The sequence below is a fragment of the Ursus arctos genome, unplaced genomic scaffold (genome assembly GCF_023065955.2).
Source record: "Ursus arctos isolate Adak ecotype North America unplaced genomic scaffold, UrsArc2.0 scaffold_18, whole genome shotgun sequence".
Lineage (NCBI taxonomy): Eukaryota > Metazoa > Chordata > Mammalia > Carnivora > Ursidae > Ursus > Ursus arctos.
Window position 1 is genome coordinate 16459181 of NW_026622852.1, and position 20980 is coordinate 16480160.

The following is a 20980-nucleotide window of genomic DNA, read 5'->3' on the forward strand; positions in this document are numbered from 1 at the left end:
ACTCTGAGGCCTTCGAATGCCAGATAACATTCAAGGAAGACAGCCATACATTCTGCTATTAAAGTAATAATTATTTTACTTTCCTTCGTCATACTCATTCTTATATACTCAAAAGAATACACCTCACACTAATCGTCTTAGTTAGATGTGGAAGATACCAGAATTTACACCATGTTTTGAAGGGAACACATTGAAGAGTGATGCCAAAGTGGTTTCAAGGTCAGTGTTAAAGGGTTTGACGGGACAGGACAGTGGTGAGAAAAATGCAAGTGGCTGAGTTGTAGCGTGGATCCTTCATGGGCAGGCATTATTTATTCCACGCTGCTTACCACAGTTTATGGGTAAATATCGAGCGGTGCATAATCTAGAGAGCAGATCACTAAGGAGACGGTGAGATCAAAGCGAATGTCCATCCAGCTTCGCTCCCGGGTACCAGTGGGCCCTTTTCAGGGAACCTCCCTCTGTTTTTATACGACCTCACCCTGTTTTCCTGCGACCTTCCTCTGTTTCAATAGCTAAATCAAAATGCTTCTGTATCTTGCAGGGACACCCTATTCCCTTTACTCCCCATTTGTTTCCCTTAATGGAGTTTTGATTTTTTGATCTATCTCTTCTGCTTTTTCCCTTTCTGAGTTCAGAAAGCTTGGGTATCTGATTTCCCCCCTCTCCTTTTTCTCTCTTATCTTTCCAATCTGGTTTTTAAATGTCCCTTTTAGTCAAGGGTCTTTCTGTTTTTATATTGGGCTTGTCGTATGTCCCCCTCTCTTGAAAGTTCCTTAAAAATTCACTTTGTCACTGTTGTTTACATTTGTTGTTGTTTTTAATAACAAAACTTTGTATTTCAGAATAATAAATCTCCAGATAATAAAATCTCCAGAGGCAAATTTGGTTCCTCATTCAGCATCTTTTCATGGAGTACCACCTCACTTCATGATAAACTTCAGGGAGGAAAGATAGAAGATGAATAAGGCAGTCATTACCCTCAAGAAATTCACCCATCAGTAAAGAAGAAAACAACTCCAATACAGAAAATAACTCAAGGAATGCGATGACGGATTCCCGGAGGACCTGACATACGGCACTCTATGATGCTCTGCCCCTCCTTCCTCACTGTCATTCCTGAACATTCCCAGTCGTGCATCTCAGCCCAAACCCCCTCACCAAAGAGAAAGGAAACTAAGCAGGCATCCATCCCACTACTATCCCACAAATACCTGAGCTTTAAATAGGTCATCAGAAAGGAGGATAGGGAGGGGCGCCTGGCTGGCTCAGTCCGTGGAACACAAGACTCTTGATCTCGGGGTCGTGAGCTTGAGCCCCATACTAGGGGTGGAGGCTGCATAAAAATAAAATCTTTGAAAAAAAATTAAAAAAGGGAACAGGCAGTACTTAAAGCACACGAAGTACTCTTGAGACCATTCTTGGTACACTCACAATGCCACAGCACCCTCTGAAGCCACTGAAAACTAGCCCAGGGCAGACACAAGGAGGTGGAAACATGGCAACAAGTGAATTCTGACTACCTGGAACCTTCCATTAATACAGAAATTTATTTTACTTCACACTGAGAAAAAAACTGTTTCTAAGCAAATCTCAGAGAATCTTCATCGATCCTTTTCATCCGGAAGGCTTTTCCTCCCTTCCTACATTTTTTTCCTCACTTTCCCCAAATCATCTCAAGGCCATCTTCCGTGCCTCTCTTCGACACTGCTCTTTCAGTCAGGTCACTAACTGATGCTAATTCTACCTTAGAGATGCCAAATCTATCCTCTCCTTTAAATCACTAAGTACAGTTTCGTTTGATGGCTGGAATACAAGATTTTCATTGTCTTGTTGGTGGTCATTTGGGCTATGTCAGTTTGGGGCATTAATAGAGTGACAATGAATATTTGTATAAAAGTCTTTTGTGGACATATGTTTTCATTTGTCTTGGTGAAATACTTAGGAGCGAAATTATTTGGTCATAAGATCGAAGCATGTTTTAATTGACAAGAAACAGCTGGTTTCCAAATTGGTTGTACCGTTTTATACTCCTGCCGGCAATGGAAGAGAGGTCTAATTGCTTCACATCCTGGCTAACATTTAGTGTTAGCAGGCTTTTTAAAATTTAAGCCATCCCAGAAGTGTAATGATACTTCCATACTAATTTGCATCCCCCTGATAACTAATAAAGTGCAATTTTTCAAGTGTTTATTGGCCATTTATATACCTTTCCTGAGTCAATAATCACATTGACTATAGAACCGTTTGTCTCTTCCTAAACTCTCTATTCTGTTGATAAACCTTAAAGATCTATCGTTAACCGCCATCACACTTTCTTCATCAGTTTAACTTCATGATAGGTTCTGAAATCAGGTAGTATATATCTTTTAACTTGTTTCTCCCCTTCAAGATTTTGTTTCCCTTTTTTTTTTTAAACTATTCTAGGTCCTTTGTATTTCCAAATAATCTGAGAATCAGCTTGCCAATTCTTAGAAGAAAAAAAACCTTGGGATTTTGAGATAGCACTGAAAATCTATAGAAAAATTTAGGAAATTTTACATCTTAAATTTACATTATTAATCCTCCAATCCATGAATATCATTTATTTATTCTCTTACGTAGATCTTTAGTTTGCTCAGTAATTTTTTCAGTTTTCAGTGAGGAGTTCTTGCACATACTTACATCTATCTAGTTACTTGATGTTTTGATGCTGTTGCAAGCAGTGGGTTTTTTCAATTCAATCTTCAAATGATGTGTTGCTATTACGTAGAATGCAATTAACTTCTCTGTATCAACACTATATTCTGTGGTCGTATGTTGGTTCTAGGATCTTTTTTGATAAATCCCATGAAATTTTCTAGGTATACATTTATATTGCCATTTTTCCTTTTGTATGTTTTTTATTTTTGCTTTATGACACTAACCATTACTTTGAGCACAAGGTTGAATAGCATTGGAGTAGCCTTTTTTGTCTTGTTCCAAAATCATAGGGAAAACAATCAGTCCTTCACCATTAAATATGTTAACTGTAGGTTTTATCAGATTGAGAGACCTCCTAGTATTCCTACTTTGCTGAAAGTTTTTATTATAAATGGGTGTTGAATTTTATATTTTTTCCTGCATTTTAGATTATCACATAATTTTTCGTCTTTAATCTGTTAATGTGACATATCCCTTTAATTGATTTCATTAATTTTATTAAATTGATTTAAATCATTGATTTTCAAATGTTGAAACAATCTTGCATTCATTTGTGAGATAAATCCCACTTTGTTATATATACTATCTGACTATATATTTCCAGATTCTATTTCTAATGTTTTGTCATACACACACACACACACACACACACACACACACACGTTAATGCATGATATTGGACTGTGACATCAAGGCTATGTTCACCTCATAAAGTTGAGTAGCATTTCCAACTCCTTTTTCTGAACAAGTTTTTGTAAAACCAGAAATATTTCTTTCTTAAATATAAGTTAAAGTTTTCCAGTTAAATAACCTATATCTGGAATTATAGGAAGGTTTTAAATTATAAATTTAACTTATTAAAATTCAACACAGTTGTAGTGTTATTGTTTTTTCATTTCATAGCATAAATATAGTATTTTCTTACTAATTTTTAATGTCCACAGCATCTGTAGTGATGGCCCCTTCTACATTTCTGATATTGGTAATTTGTAATTTCTATTTTCTTTTTAAAATTTTTATCAGTACAGGGGTGGCTCAGTCGTTTAAGTGTCTGACTCTTGGTTTTGGCTTAGGTCAGGATCTCAGGGTCATAGGATCAAGCCTCTGTGTGTCAGGCTCCACACTCAGTAGCGTGTTCACTTGAGATTTTTCTCCCCTCCCTTCCCTCTGCCCCTCCCCCAGCTCTCTCTCTCTCTCTCAAATAAGTAAATATATCTCTAAAACAAACAAAAATTAAATAAAATTTTTATCACTGCAGCCAGGGCAACTGTTCTCAACTAGGATTCCACAAAAGAATTTAAGACCTAATGCTCTAAAGAACCCATTATATAAAATGAAGTAAACTTTTTTCTATTGATCTAAAATAGTACTGGCTATGTAACTTACTTAGAAGAATAGAGAAAATGGTCCAATAATATTCTCTAAGTCTAATTCTCTTGCAGAACCCCAGTTGAGAAAGATAAATTCTCAATTTTATTCATCTTTTCTGATAATCAATTTTTTGTTTCACTGATTTGGTCTATTATCTGCTCATTTTCTGTTTCATTAATTTCTATTATTTCCTTCCTTCTCTGCACTTTGGGTATAATTTCCTTTGCTTTTTCTATCTTCCTAAGGTGCAAATATGGATGGCTGATTTAAAACCATTCTTCTGGGGCACTTGGGTGGCCCAGTAGGTTAAGCTTCTGCCTTCGGCTCAGGTCATGATCCCACGGTCCTGGGACTGAGCCCCACATTGGGTTCCCTGCTCAGCGGGGAGTCTGCTTCTCCCTCTCCCTCTGCTGCTTCCCCTGCTTGTGCTCTGTCTCTAATAAAATCTTAAAGAAAATAAAACCATTCTTCCTTTAAATATAAGATTTGCCATTATAAATTTCCATCTAAACAATGTTTTACCTGCACCCCACAAACTTTGATACTTTGTTTCTATTGCCATTTAGTAAAATATTTCTTAATTACCCTTGTAATTCTTTTTATTTGGTGAATATATTATGTAGAAGTGTGTTTCTTATTCCAAATATTTGAGAATTGTGTCAATATTTTGTTATTGATTTCTAATTTACATCTTTATGGACACAAAATATGCTCTATAAGATTTCGATAATGTTAAATTTATAAACACATTTTGATGGTCCAGCAAATTGTCTCCCATGATAAATATCTCGTGTACCCTTGAAAAGAAAGTGTCCTCCAATTGTTGAATAGTGTGCTATAATTATCTTTTAGATCAGGTTGGCTGATAGCAGTGTTTAAATCTATATCTTTACAGCTTTTAGTCTATTTGTCAAATCAGTTACTGAGAGCAGAAGTGTTAAAATGTCCAACTCTTATAATGGATATGTCTATTTTGCTTTCAGTCCTATCACTTTTTGATTTATATGTTTTGAGGCTCTGTTATAGATGAGCTCACATTTAGGATTGTTTTGTCTTAACGAATAATAATTAATTCATTATTTACATCATCATGAAATCTTCTTTATCTCTGGTAATACTCTTTTCCTTGAACTCTACTTTGCCTATCCTTGACACAATTACTGCATCTTTACTATGGTCAATGACTTTTTTCTCTTTTAACCCATCTATGTCTTTGTGTTTAAAATGCATCTCACATAACTTATCAGCATGGCTGAAATAAAAAATAGTGACAACATTAAATGCTGGCAAAGATGCGGAAAAACTGGATCACTCGTACATTGTTAGTGAGATTATAAAATGATAAAGCTACTCGGGAAAAGAATTTGACTGTTTCTTATAAAACTAAACATGCAACTCCCATAGAACCCAGCAGTTGCACTGTTGGGCATTTAGCCCAGAGAAATGAAAACTTATGTTCACACAAAAAACCCTGTACATGAATGTTCACAGAAGATTTATTTGTAATAGCGAAAAGGGGGAGACAATCCAGAGGTCCTTCAATGGGTGAACAGTGAAATAAACAGTGATACATCCACATCATGGACTACGACTCAGTAATAAAAGGAACAAATCATCAATACATGCAACAACTTGAATGTATCTCCAGGGAATTATGTTGAGTGAAAAAAGCCAATCCCCAAAGATTGATGACTGTATAATTTATTACATTCTTGCAATGACAAAATCACAGAGAATAGATTAGTGGTTGCTAGGGGTCAGGGATGAGGGGGCTGGAAGGGAGGTAGGTGTGGCCAAAAAAAAAAAGAGCAACAAGTCTGCTAATTTCAAGCTCGGTGTTATTTCTGGGTCTGTTGCTATTGACTCATTTTTCTCCTGGTTAGGTGCCACATTTTCCTACTCCCTCACATGTCTTCAAACAAATTATGTATACTCCATTATGGATTCTATGCTGTTATATAAGTCTGAATTTTAAGATGGTTGTGTTTTGTTCTAGCAGGCACTTAATTTATTGACAGATCAACTTTGTCCTATCAAGGCTTGCTTTTAAGCTTTTTAATGACGACTCTCGAGTAGCCCTTCTTCTAGAGCCAGAGCAACCCTACTCTTAAGATGTACATTTCCTGGGGTCTCAATCAAATGTCCAGGGTGTTTATGAGGTCCCTTCACGCTGGATGGTTCTAACTCCATCTTCCTCTCCCGTGCAACCTCCAAGATTTTGTTCAGTTCACGGTTACCCAATAGCTGTTCTCTGCCTAATCGTACCGAATCTTGATCTAAGCCTACACAGCTTTCTTTTCACCCGAAACCTCCAGGGGACCCCTGCTGCAGAGTTCTGAAGTCACCTTACGTGTGCAGCTGCCTGCTCCTCGGGAACCTGACCTATAACTTCCTGCTACCTCAGCAGCCCCCACTCTCTTCTCTCCTGCCTCCACCCAGTGAAACCACTACCTGAAAAAGAGACACTTAAAAAAATAAATTACACTCAACTTGTTTTCAGTTGGGCTTCACTTACTTGTGGTGAAGTCTGAATGGGGGTCCCAGGCAGAAAGCTGCAGTGAAATATGGTGTTTGCTGACCTCAAGCATCACAGCCCCGTGCTATCTGTTGCCCAATGTGTGAAAAGTTTATTCAGACACTCGGTCCAGCTTTACAGTTCTTCACAGCAGAAAGGTTCAGTCCTATGACCATTTCTGCACAATGGCTGGTACCGCATCTCCACTTAAATATGCTTTATTTCATTCTTATAATAACTTCATGAAATCAATACACTTAAACCATTTCCTGGCTAAGAAGTAAGACCAAACTCAGATAAGTTAGACACTTTGTGTTATTCTTTAAGCCCCTCAAGGGTAAAAGCAAATTTTATTCACGCTGTTCTTCCATTGCACTTTACTCGGTCCTTTGCACACAACAGATGCTGGATAAATAAACTAGCATTTTGGTAGGTGCTATTTTCAACATTACACACATGAAAAACCTAAATCACAAATTGGGGAAAGAGGAAGAAACAGAGCTTGGATTTGCAAACTACAGATCATAGGCCCCAAGTGACCCACATGTCTTTTTTAAATAAAGTTTTATTGGAACACAGCCATACTCATTCTTTTACATATCGTCTCTGGCTGCTTACATGCTATGATGACTAACTTGAGTAGTTAGGCCTGCAAAGCCTAAAATATTTACTATCTGGTCTTGGGCAGAAGTTTGCCAGCCCCTGATTTAGTGTATCTTATATGCCAGGCAATCTGCTCAGCACTGTAACATACTTTTCACCTCATTAAATTTCCCTGTCGTGTTGTGAAGTAATAAATAATGCCATTATCCAGATGTGGACTCTGAGACCCAGAAAGGTAACTTGTCCCAGGTTTTATGGCTCGTGAGCGGCAGAGCACACATGTGAATTCTGATTTGTCAGACTCTGACACCTATGCTTTTTTTTACTTCCAACAGTCAGAGAACCTTGACAAGAAATGGAAGATGCTAAGCGGGAGGGCCCTTTTTGTGATTTGCATATCATCACATATGGGCAAGTGGGACTAAAGCTAAAGTAAGCTGAAGAGCTGGCTTTATAGTCTATAATAAAAATAGTTAATACCATTACTGTAAGAAGTGGTTTATATGTTAACCCCTGCACTGATTAAGAGTTATGTGCATGTGGGGTGTGGGATACATATGTTGTGTGTGTGTGTTAATATATATCTCATAAATACATAGTTATATATATGTATGTAGATATGTGTGTGTGTGTGTATATATATATATATATATATATATATATATATATATATATAAAATTTGGTTTTATTTCTTCATATTCTATGAGGATGTCATTTTAGGTACAGAAAGAAATGCTGAGTAGGTTTATATCACAAGATGGTAACTAGTAAAGCCAAGTGTTCAACTTGGTTTTCCTAACTCACTACTGCTCTGTGTATACCTGCTTTCCATTCTTTCCCAACTCTCCCCTAGGTTTTCATGACCTCAAACACCATCCCAGGGCATGAGGAAGGAGAATGTCTCACAGATCCTCTCTGGTCACACAAAGTACCAAAGGCCCACTTGTCAACAGCTCTTCTGGGCTTCCTTGGCAACCTTCCAGCCCTCATTCCCAGCCCTGTCAAGATGTGATGTGGGTTTTTTTCCCCTCTCTTGTTAAGTGCTCTAAGCTCTGAGCCATCATCATTTAATTTTAGATTATCTTCTGATTTCCTACGTGGGCCGAGAATGAGAGTAGTCTGGGGAAAAAATGGTAGTGACAATAAATGAGAAGGGAAGCATTTGTGAAAATCTTTTTCTTCTTTTCAAGAAGAGCTGTACTAGTGTTTTGTATCAACATGACTCCTGCCTTCAGCTGTAACAAAGTTAGAGAAAATGTTGGTGCTATAAACTGAGAGTTCAGGAGGTAATTCTATTGACCCAGTCTTTTCAATGGGATTGGTATTATAGGTTTCCCGCATAGAAAACAGTGCAGAAATATTTCTAAAGTAATTTCATCTATGCCAGTAGCCCTTTCCTCCCTCCTTATGCCTCTTCTCTTTCCCAAGGTGTTCCTAAGTTCTTCGATCTCCTGGTGTCTTCTGTTCATGCTCTCCTTCCAAACCTCGGCAACTTCCTGTGGTGCCTGAGATCAAATCACTCAGGGGGCAGAGGTAGGGACATAACTTACCATTTGCCAAATTGGGTTTTCTTATAACTGGTTCAAAAGAGAGCTCTCTCATAATAGACAGACCAATAAATGTTATACAGACACAGAGAATGTCAAATCTACAGGACAACTAAGAGTCTGATGAAACAGAAGACGCCATGTCTATAGACCATTTTCTTGGAGGAGTTTTGTTCAAGGGATACAGGTCACAGTCACCATCACGGGTGCTCCCAGTAGGTTGTTATTTTTAGAGATGTTCCAAAGGTAAGAAATGGCAGGGAGAAAGCACGTAAAACCTGAATGCAAATGTGACATCTTCTATAGCCAGCCAGAAAACTCGAGGCGCTTTAGGATTCTGCAGTCATGTCTTCAATAGACACCACACTACATTCTATCCCAAAGGGAGCAGGATTGGGACTGACAGCCGAGGGGAGACCAAGGAGTCGAAAAATCACAGCAAAGGAGAAGTGAACCACTAAGTGGGACAACAATCCCACAGGGGCTAGGAAGCTGGCCACCATTTCAACTACGTCTTCAACCAAAGTTTTTAATTGAGTCTATTGAGAATTTTCTTTATTCCTTGTGGGGATACATCCTTGATTTTCTAACAGCAGTTAACAAGAGCAATTGGGTTCATTTTAGAACCAACAGCTGGAACACACCAGTTCCATAAAGCAAGAGCTAACTGTCCTTCCAATTTAAGTCATCATACAGAAGCTTCCACCATGCCCTTTGGATTATGCCTATTCTGAATCCGCTCGCTTCCTTGCAGCTTGCCCATTTCCATAAATGCCATCTTCCCTGTCATCCAAACCTTAACTTTGCTTCCCTTTGTCCTTCATTTCCCGAAATCCAGCCCATTGGTGGATGCTGGCCTTACGGACAGCATCGGCAGCTGCTCAGACTTACCTAGAGAAGCAGCAGCTGTCAAAGACGACGCCAACGTCATCAGTTAATGGTCACTTGACCACCTTTTCTCCACTCCGTCTGAAACGCCTGTGAAAGAGGGAGGGAAAGACTAAATGCGTACATCATGCTCTTCTTCACTGCAGGTTACCTGCCTTAGGTTGTTGGGTCTGAGATGGAGAAAGCGAAAGAAATGAGATTGGAATCTGAGACTTACATGGCCTGGGCTTTGCCCTGACTATAAAGGCCTAAAAAGCAATGGAATCCTCTTAAAATGTTAATAGAGGACAAGAATGGAGGAAATTGGCAGAGCATGTTTAAGATGGCGACTGAAAGACGAGAAGGCACTGCACATCTCGTGAGTATGTTTTTGCATCTCTAAAAGGACTACAGCCTCCACCTTCTGCACAACCATCATGATGACGACTCGCGATAACGCCTAGCCAGTGACCAGCACGATACCGGACGCGGTAAGCCTCAACGCATCATTCTATTGTTACCACATTTGATTACCTATCATGTCTGTTTCTTTCACTGCCATCAATTCAAAATTTATGGCTCTTCTTCAGGTCCCCCATTATGAATCCATCCCCAACTACATTTGAGAGTTTCAAGTATTTGAAAGTGATTGTCAGGAGGGGAAAAAAAGGTGGACATTCTGGATAGCTCTCACAAGGCAATTTTGTACAGAAATAAAAAGAAACAGATTTTTACTTCAGTATCTGAAATAGGTTTCCAACAATTTAAGCTAATCGATAACAGATTAGAAACCGTGAACTCAATCTCCACAAATAGGGATACTGCTGAATGTGCCGCATAACAGCATATATAAGCTTTGGTAGCTGATCGATGGAGCTTTAAATCCCGAGTCCACCACTTCCTGGCAGCAAGAACCCTGGCCAAGTTGTGTAATGTCTCTCAGTCTGTTCCTGCCACGTGAAAACCAGTCTTAATAATACCCATGGTGTCGCGGTTGTTCGGGAGATTCAGTGTTCTAAGAATTTCCACCACCGAAACAAAACACCGTCATGGCCTCCCTGGGGACCGAGGTAACAAAGATAAGGACTGAGGCCTGTCGGACTCATAAAGCCTTAGGAAGGTGGGGAGGCATCATGGTGCCTGCCAGGACTACGGAAGCTGGCAAGACAATGGCCAAAGCCCAGACCAGAAAACGGTGTTTTGACACAACCTTTTAAAGACAAAAATCTCTTCTTACACTTGCCAAGATTTCATGATATCCTCGAATAGAAGCCCCCACTACAACAATATCCCACCCCAACAACTGGAGAACAGGGGTGGGAGCTTTTCAGAAAGAAGGAGAGGACCTAATGCAAATGGGAGGTTGCTTCCTTTCTAGATGCTCCAGATGTTAGGAAAAGTTCTGGAAAGATTCGGGTGCTGTGTACAGTTACTTGGAATAACAGTGCTCTCTGCAACTTCTCTTACCGATATGTCTAGGTGATAACCGGTTTTACCACAATCCTGCATTTCCCACCTTTACTGAGATATAGCGGACACCCAGCATTGTGTAAGTCTGAGGCGCGTGATGTGTTGATCTGGTGCGCTTCTCCACGGCAAAATAATTACCACTGTGGCGTTTGCTAACACCTGCGTCATGTCACCTAATTATCATTTCTTTTTTGCGGTGAGAACATTTAAGATCTGTTTTAGCAACTTTCAAGTAAATAATAGACTATTATTACCTATAATCACTATGCTGTACATTAGATCCCAGAACTTATTCATCTTATAAGTGGAAGTTTGTACTCTTTGACCAACATCTCCCCTCTCCCCCCACCCCAGCCCCTGGTAACTATTATTCTAGTGTCTGTTTCTATGAGTTCGGCTTTTCTTAGGTTCTACATATAAGGGATATCACACAGTATTTGTCTTTATCTGTCTCATTTATTTCATTTACCATAATGTTCTCACGAACGGCAGAATGTACCTCTTCCTCATGGCTAAATAATATTCCATTTATTGGGCTGTTTCCCTATTTCGGCTACTGCGAATAATGCTGCAGGGAGCTTGGGGTAAAGGTATGTCTTCTAAATCCTGTTTTCATTTCCGATGGGTGTATGCCCAGAAGTGGAACTGCAGGGTCATGTGGTATGTCTCTTTTTAATTTCTTGAGAAATGTCTCTACTGTTTTCCACAGTGGCCGTACCAACTTACATCCCCACCAATGGTGCCCTGTTTTGGCCTTGTTTTTCTCCACATTCTCCCCAGTATTTGTTATCTCTTCTCTAATTGATCACAGCCGTTTTAACAGGTATGAGGTGATCCCTTGTCGGTTATGGTCTATGGTATTTTGCAACAGCAGCCCAAGCAGGTTAAGCCAGTCCTCCTGGGACTCTTCAGTGAGACGACTTACATTTCTGCTATGGACTCCTATGATGGTGTGACAGTCCTCAGCGTCGGGGAGTCCCTTGCCTGACTGATGGAAAAACTGAGCTAACTTTTTCTTTCTGTAGTTGTGCTCGTATGAATTCTTTAACTGGGCTTTGTCCGTCCCTTTATTTAATTGCACTCACAGAGAAGTACGGACTGTTGGCATTAAGAACCCTCTAGAAGACAAAGCAGTTGATAATTCTTATCATCAAAGCAGGCTCTCACATTGGTACAGTAAGAAGCACTGCACAGAAATAGCTTGTTGGCAGAATTACACTCTCGAGGGCAAGTATCTTCAAGCCATCCTTGACTCTCTAGAGCAGAAAGGCAACCACGTACAATGCCGAGGAGTGGGGAAAATGCTGAACCGAAGGCAGAGGGATCTCATGTGAAATTGTGAGTGGCCTTCGATGACGCCTGTCAAAGAAAAGATTCACAATGATTCGCTGTCCTTTGTAGTGATGGGATTACTATCCCCAGGAAAGCCCTGTCCTCTTCCTGACTTGAGTATTAACTGATGGTCTGAATGAACACAATCTTTACCTACTTGCCTTTGCAAGTGGGGTTCCTCTGTCAGGAAGGCCTTGTCCCCAAGTTGGCTTCCACCGGACCCCGTTCTTCTGGGGAATTCTTCCGGGGCCTTCCGTACCTAAACGGTAATGTTGGGAGGCACTTACATAGTGCTTACTATGTATCTGGTGGTGTAGAGGGTAGAGGGTGGGGTAGTGGGAGGAGCTGCTTCAGATGCAAGCACTAAGGAGTTGCACTGTCGACAGAGATTTCAAAAACAATAATAAAGCCAAAAAATGAGTCTGCTTTTTCTGACGACCATATGTTGGCAATTCTAAACAATGTCAGTAATAAAACACTCCTACCCACTGGGGCAGAATTTTCCTCCTGAGCTCCCCTTCCTCCTTGGTACATGCTGTCTGTGCCCAGCACCTTCCTTAGCATTTATATTTATTAACTTCCGTAACGGAACCCCATCTGACAGCTGCGAGAACTGAAGCACAGAGAGATTGTGTGACTAACCTAAAGTCATCTAGCTTGGTCGTACTGCCTAGTAGGTACGTGACGTGCCCAAGGGGTCAATCCAGACAGTATTACACCAGTTCACCCACCTCACCACTGAACATATGCCTCTCGGAATATCTAGTAGGCATAGAAATACACCTCTATGATGACACCCCTGACCCACTTAGGATCTCACAGCTCCCTACATGTGCTCCTCAGTGTCTGTTTATATTTTGTAGTACGGCACTCACTGGGGTGCAGGGCAGCAGACACAAGAGCCCTGAGCCTAGCACCATGGCTGGCTCATAATCGGTGCCACATGAATGAACGGATGAAAGCAGTCTTTGGTCCCAGAGCTAGAATGATTTATGTATATTTTTGTGTAGTATGATGGACTGGTGGAAAGCTCTGGATTTTGATTTGGAATTCAAGAACAGCCTTCCATCCTAACTCTGTTACTAATTATCTCTGAGTCCTAGACTCAGGCATTTAATAGATCTAGATATTTGTTTCCTAGTCTGTAAAATAAAGGATGGAGTATCATACCAGTGATATTCAACAGATGTCCAATTTGCTTTCTTCAAACTAAATTCAAATGGGTTTCTTTTTTCCTTCCCATTGCTAACCAGCATTTTTGTGGAAAAAACTTTTTATTTAAGTGTTACATACTACAGAAAGCACACAAACTAGAAGTTTACAGCTGACGAAGCTAGCACAAGGAAAACACACCCAAGGGAAACCACCTAGATCAAGAAACAGAACATTATGAGCCCCCTCGTACTCTCTCGCCTAAGTCAAACAGGAAGCTCCCCGACTTCTAACATCACAGATCAATGTTCTAAATGAAAAAAATTTGTATAAATTCTTTTGTGTAAGTCTTCTTTCCTCAACATTCTGTTTGTGAGCTTCATCCTTGCTGTTGTGTATGACTAGCGTGTATTCATTTTCCTTGCTGTATAGTATTCCACCATGGAAACCAACTACAATTTACTTATCCATTCTACTACTCATGAATATTTTGGATAAATACAAAGAAAGCCATACCTAGTGAATCATAATAAAACTGCTAAGAAGATCAAAGATATCTATTAAAAATTATCCATTTAGGGCACCTCGGTGGCTCAGTTGGTTAAGCATCTGCCTTCACCTCAGGTTGTGATCCTGGGGTTCTTGGATCAAGGCCCCCATCAGGCTCCCTGCTCAGAGGGGAGCCTGCTTCTCCCTCTGCCTCTGCCTCTCTCTCTCACTCTTTCATGAATGAATAAATAAAATCTTTAAAAAAAATAAAAAAATATAAAAAATATCCATTTGTTTATTTTTCCAAAGAATGCTAATTCTCTTCTCCCTTTCTGGGAACTACTCCTTTTTCCTGACTCTAGCTTATTAACACCCAGATGCAAATTCTGGGGGATGGTGAAGGTGGTAAGTGTTGTCAGAATCTGGAACAGTGCTTTATAAGTGGCAAAGTACTCTGGACGCCTACTCGGCAAGTTCTCCAGCGTGGTCCTCCCCTCCACTCGCAAAAATCCTCTCCCTTGACTCTCTGTACCCCTGGGCCTTGCTCCCAGAGAATTGCTAATGAGAGACGTAAACGTGTATTCTGGCTTCAAGTACATGTACCTGGCACACAGAAGGGACAACAAATAATTATTTTGTGATTGCTACTCAAATTCAGTACTCACCACTTAGCTCCAAGTTCTTTCCTCATTTTTGGGGGATAAGATGTCTACCATTAGGTACTTCAAAATCTCTTAACTCTTCTGAGATCTGCATTCTTACCTGATAAATAACTCCCCATTCTATTTTTAACGAGCAACTCCAAAGATTCCCTTCTTCATCCTAACACCTTCATTTATTTATTTTTGTAAGGATTTATTTCTTTATTTGAGGGGAGAGGGAGAGAGAGAATCCCAAGCAGACTCCCCGCTGAGCGTGGAGCCCAATGCAGGGTTCGATCCCACGACCCTGAGATCATGACCTGAGCCGAAATCAGGAGTCAGACACTTAACCTACTCAGCCACCCTGGTGCCCCTCTAACACTGTCATTTAAAAAAAATTATTTCAACTTTCATTTTTACTAACCCTCTTGTCCTTTCCAGGTCAAAGGAATCTGTGCCCTCCATTTTTCTCTAAAGCTAGATCCCATCTGAGAGATACGGTTGTTATATTTATTTCCTCTCTCTGTCATCTTCAAACTTCCCCTCCCCATAGACTTAAACCCAACCTGTGTGTTTCACCTTCACCTTGAAAGAAAATCTCAGCATGATCTTGGTGTCGGCTCCAGCTACCATCTTATTATTCCTCCTTTACCAACATATTTCTTGAAAAGAAGCTCAAGGATCTATTGATCATCTGCCTTGAAACCTTGAAATGGCTTCTACCCACTTCCAAGGTAAGTCGTTCTTCCTCCTTGCTTGATCGCTGCCTCTACCCCTGGCTTTTCTTCTTCTTCCTGTCCCCTAACTCTGAATTCTGAGCATTTCTGAAAATTCAGTCTGGGTGCTGAGTTCTTTCTTCTGCTACAAATGTTCTGTCTGCTTCTTGGATAATGTCCGTACAAATGACACCCCAATCTCTACCTTCCACCTTGTTCTCTCACTCCAGTCCCTGCTGTGTTGTCTTTGATTCCTGCTGAATGTTCCTACTTGGCTGTTCCATTTTCTTCCCTCAAATGAACACTTGCCAAACTGAGCTCGTCCTTTTCCTTCCATCCACACTGGGCTCAGCATGCTAAATTCCTCTCCTTCATCAATAACACCAACATTTCCCCACTTAGGCAGGCTTGAAAACTCCATCATCACTGACATGCCTATCTTTCATTACACATAGTAATCAGTCACTATGACTCAGGGAGATTGTTCTTTGAAAAGACTCGAGCAGCCATGCCTTTTTCTTTTTGCTATTCCCACACTCATCCAAGATTTATATTAGCAGATGCCATTACAAAGCTCAAGAAAAACGTGGCATCTTCCTTTTCTTGTGCTTTCCCTTCTTGATGGGCCTATAAATTTTTCTCTCTCTGAAAGATATTTTTAGCTCTCAGCTATTTTCAGAACCAGTATTACTGATCAGCGTGAATTCTAGGAAGGAGCAAGTCTCCCATGGCTAACTCTCCGAGATCTGCTCATGTCCCTTAGGCTCATAATAAGTCTCACTTAGGAGATTCTCCCAACAGCGGGGAATAGTCTAAAATCAAAGTTTTACAAAGTCATTACAAAATACCTCAACTACTTGACAACAGCCACCATCGTTCTCACCTAGAAAAGCAGAGATGGTTCTCACACATTCTTATCTTGGTAGTCAGAAAAGCTGACTCCTTATTTCTCCATAATGGAAGGCGCGCAGAAGCTGTTTCTGCCACTCTGTAAATGTGGCCGTGTCTAGCTCCAAACACACACAGGTCTTACAGTTCTGGAGAATACTGAGGTCCTCTTGCATGCACTGCCTTTTTGCGGGGTCCTTGCACAGCACAGAGGCAGCTCTGGTGTCCTCCTCCTTTTAAGGGTACAATTCCATCATGAGGGCTCTACAATCACGGCCTCATCTACACTTGATTCCCTCCCCAAAGCCCCGCCTCCAAGTACCATCACATGGGGATTAGGGCTTCAGCATATGAATTTTGGGGAAACACAACACTTAGACCACAGTAAGGATGCCCAAACCCAACTCGTGATCTCAACTCTCTCCCTGTTTGCAGGCCCCAGTCTTCCTCTTCCTGCTCCTCCTATCTCCAGTACCTCAGGGAACAGTGTGACCACCCGCCTAGGCCCAAGCCACACACCCACGAGTCTATGTACATGTCACCCTCTTGTCTCAGCCCAGCCATCACTAGGACCTTGAAACCATCAATCTGTCATTTGCATCCACTGCTCTCAAGCACGCTACCGCCCCACGTTCAGCTGACAATAGTTCTCAGTAGCCTCCTTCCACGTCCCTCTGTGTCCATGCTTGCTCCAGGCCCATTGTGCTCTACAAAACCTCCAGAGGAACCTTCCAAACTGGCAAAAACCAGTCATGACACTTCCCCAGTAAAATCTACCTTTCTTTTGAGCCATTTCTTTCTCCTCTCTCGACACTCAATTACTTCCATGCCCAAGTCCAAGTTTATGTTCTTGCTGCACAGAAGCACTGCAGGTCACCAAATGTCCCAAATACCCTCCTACCTCTGTGGGTTAGGCCCATGCTCGCTCCTCTGCTCGATATTCCTCCATCAGGCTGTCTATCCAGAAAGCTCCAACCGACCCTAGAAAACCCAGTTCAAACACTACTGCCTTTCAGGCTCCTTTCCTGACCTCTGCAGGCTGACCTAGATGTTCTATCTTCCACACTTTTATGGCATCACACACAGCTCCATAAATCAGTGTTCTCACTATTGCATAATGGCTCGTTGGCAGGAATATTCTCTAGCACCTAGACTGGATACTGTATACCATGATAATAATGATAACAATATAATAACATTAATAATAATAATAATGTTATTATAATATATATTATGTTACATATATACTGTATTAACATTATATGTATTATGTTAATGGTAATACATTATTGAAGTTTTTTCTCTTGTTTCTGTAAATTGTTATTACTGTTAAACCTTTGATAGAATTCAGGTCCTTTGCTAAGCCATTTATTAGTATGAACCATGTAAAATTGCTTTATTGGTCCAAACGGTCACAAATTGATAATTTCATGTAGCTCAACCTAAAACATTCGTCTTTCTCATTTCATCTTCACAATAACCCTAAGAGGTAGATATGCTCTATGTTTATCGCCCTCATTGTATGGGTAAGAAGACTGAGGCTCAGAGGTTTTAAGTAACTTTGCCCAAGGTCATAGGAATAAGAAAGTGAAGGAGCCAAGACCGTAATCCAGAACCGGCTGACTCTCCGTGCTCTTGCCCATGACGATAACCTGACTCCCAGAAGTGTTTAAGTGTGTAGTCAACGGATGAAGCAGGGACACGGAGGCCCCAGAGATATGACGATGGCTGGCTACATAAAGATGTCTGCATTCAGCAAATCCAGAGCGGACAAATCCTGATGTTCCTGTGGCAGCTGAAACAGGTTTCTCTGCAGGAAGCAAAGGATGGTAAATACTAAAATGAGTTAATAGGGAAGGTTATAGAATCTCCTTCAAGGGAAGGATTTCTTCCCCCAGTGGAGGATAGATTCTCATCTGTCTGAGATGGTTTAAATATAATCCTTTGTGAAGGTCAATAAACTGGGCTCACAAAGTCCTTTTCAGGCTCCTTATGATACTCAGACACACCGGCTTAATGTGGCTCAGCACGTGGCCCGAGAACGGGAGGTTGCTGGTCCCCCAGCCAGAAACAATCTCTCTGCCTTTAACTCCCTCAGCCCTCCGACTCGGCCTTCTTTGGGACATATGTAGTGATTTTTTTGTGTGTCGTTCTGCTTTCTTAAAGAGAAAAACGCATCGAAAGCATGAAACGTGAGTGGTTCATTTTGGTATCTTCAAACATTTAAGATTTTTGATTAAATGGAACTTCTTTCCTCTTCTGAAAGAATCCTGTAGTATCAACGGAAAAGAAGTCCCTGATTTTTGTCTAAAACCTATTATGAAACCTCAGCAACTCACACCATGAGAACAAGTTTTCTTAAGTGAGCTTTTGGTCCAATCATTATCAGATATAACACAATTGTTTCTCTTTCCCTCTGCGTCATTTTAAATACGGTCATTCGGATGTTAATTCCCTCCAGGTAAAAAGTCTGGAAGATGAGCCAGCATTTCAGTCAATAAGAAAGAGATCTAACCCGATCACGAATAGAAAATAACACATCCATACATCTAAGCAAGTGTTCAGCAATTCCTAGAGTCCCTACCACCTCAAAATAATGCTAAAGGAAAAGTTTTTTCCATAATTGTCACTCCATAGAAGCATGACTTGCCACAATGATAATAAGTGCAGTAACACATTGTTCTAGACCCTTAGTCTCAGTAAAAATAACAATAATAACTACTTGTATGGAACATTAAAGTAAAAAAAAATCTATCAAATGATCTAGCTCATTTGATCCATATAACAACCCTTAGCATTTATGTCACCGCTTTAGAAGATATTTACAGGAAACTTGGATCAGAGAGATGAAGCAAATTGCTGTGAGTCACAAAGCCAGGAATAGCAGAGTCTAGACTAGAACCCATGCGTTTTCCTGATTCCAAATCTCATGATCTCTTTACTGCATCTTTCTGTCCACATGGCCAATCTTTAAAAAAAAAAAAAAATAGCATCTCTAACTCAGCAGTACAGAAAATCAAGAGCCAAAGAAAAATGGCCAATTTGTGAAAAGAGGCACATTTTCTTAATTTTGGTAATTAAGCCTGAACATTAATTCCTCACACTTGTAAAAAAATACCAATAGTAACGTTTATTGAGCATTGACATCTTGCTACTGTAGTAAGTGCTTTATGTGGATTCTCTCTTCTCATCTTTACAAGGAATCGAAAAGGTTGGCCCTCTTCTGCTTTTACTAATGTAGAAACTGAAGTTTAAGCTATAAAACCTTAGCTTTCCCAAGGTCACATGGTTGGGAAAGTTAAGTGGCAGAGCTATGGTCTGAACCCGTATCCGCTGAACCCAGAACCTAGGCTCTTCAACACCATGCCAACCTGCTATGCTAGTGGTTCTCAAAGCTTGGTCCCAGACAGGGAGCATGGGCACCCCCGGGGAACTTTTTAAAAAAACAAATTCTCTGGCCATACTAGACCTACCCTGAGAGTGGGATCCAGCAATCTGTGTTTTAACAAGCCCTCTAGGCACTCCTAAGGCACACAAAACCTAAGAACCACTGTGCTAGACTGAAACAAGAGTAAATGGTAACCACTTGCAAGGAGTCAGTACATGCTCCGTGTTATTAGGGAATACAAAAAGGAAGTGAGAGAAGTTGAAGACAACTAATAAGGCTGTTGAAATTGAAAGACTTCAGGGGATAGTAAAGCCAAAAAGGGAAGAAATAACCTTAACTGGTGCACGCAGAAGCTGAAAACAGCAATGATGAGCAATTAATCAGGCAATATGTTACACTGTAATCAAGGATCAGAAAATTCCGGAAGGACAAAATGATACACAGTTTATTACTGCATGGTAAATGATCATTAATAAAACGTGGCTGTTAAAAGAACTAAAGAGATGAATAACCACATAAGGAAATGCCAACTGTAGAAAGGAATAACTTGTGGTCTTAATCACTTGGTAAAATTACAGGTATGGACACAGAATCAAAATAAAAGAATGAGATTAGCAGTGCTATTAGAACTGAGCACAAACCTGATAGCTCTTTTTATATAAAATCAAGATAGTTACAAAGGCACCAAGCACTTTGACCTGGCTAACATTTCAACTGCTAAAAAGAATGAATTTACATAATTGTAGTAGCACGTGGTATCAATCCCTATCTGTGGTAACAAGAAATTACTTTGTTGGAATTTAAAGTGCAGAGATGACTTGACTTGGAAGTGATCTGGTTACACCTAGGATTTTATCTGGCTGATGACCTCTGATGATCTGTAACTTTCCTAAAGGAATAACTCTGCACATGAGTGCCTCCAAAGAGAGGACCAAGAGCAGGCTCCCAGGGCATGTCGTTCCAATGTCCTTCATTATATCTCTTGAGAGGGCTGCGTTTTCAAAGTGCAATGTGGAGGAACTAAAAAGTGATACCAAGAACAAAAATAGTGAGTATAAAAAGAAAAAGGATTCCGGGGCGCCTGGGTGGCACAGCGGTTAAGCGTCTGCCTTCGGCTCAGGGCGTGATCCCCGCGTTGTGGGATCGAGTCCCACATCAGGCTCCTCCGCTATGAGCCTGCTTCTTCCTCTCCCACTCCACCTGCTTGTGTTCCCTCTCTCGCTGGCTGTCTCTATCTCTGTCAAATAAATAAATAAAATCTTAAAAAAAAAAAAAAAGAAAAAGGATTCCAACAAAGACACCAAAAGTCGTTAGACAA

General features: G+C 40.5%; 1 protein-coding gene across 1 annotated transcript in view; it reads right to left on the reverse strand.

The window, feature by feature from the left end:
- ELAVL2 (ELAV like RNA binding protein 2) overlaps positions 1 to 20980 on the reverse strand; it is a 438381-nt gene that overhangs the window by 133344 nt on the left and 284057 nt on the right. Inside the window, exon 1 of the transcript XR_008959890.1 lies at positions 9611 to 11392. The gene's annotated coding sequence lies outside the window, so the exon portion shown is untranslated. Of the gene's footprint in view, positions 1 to 9610 lie in introns of the transcript that reaches the window.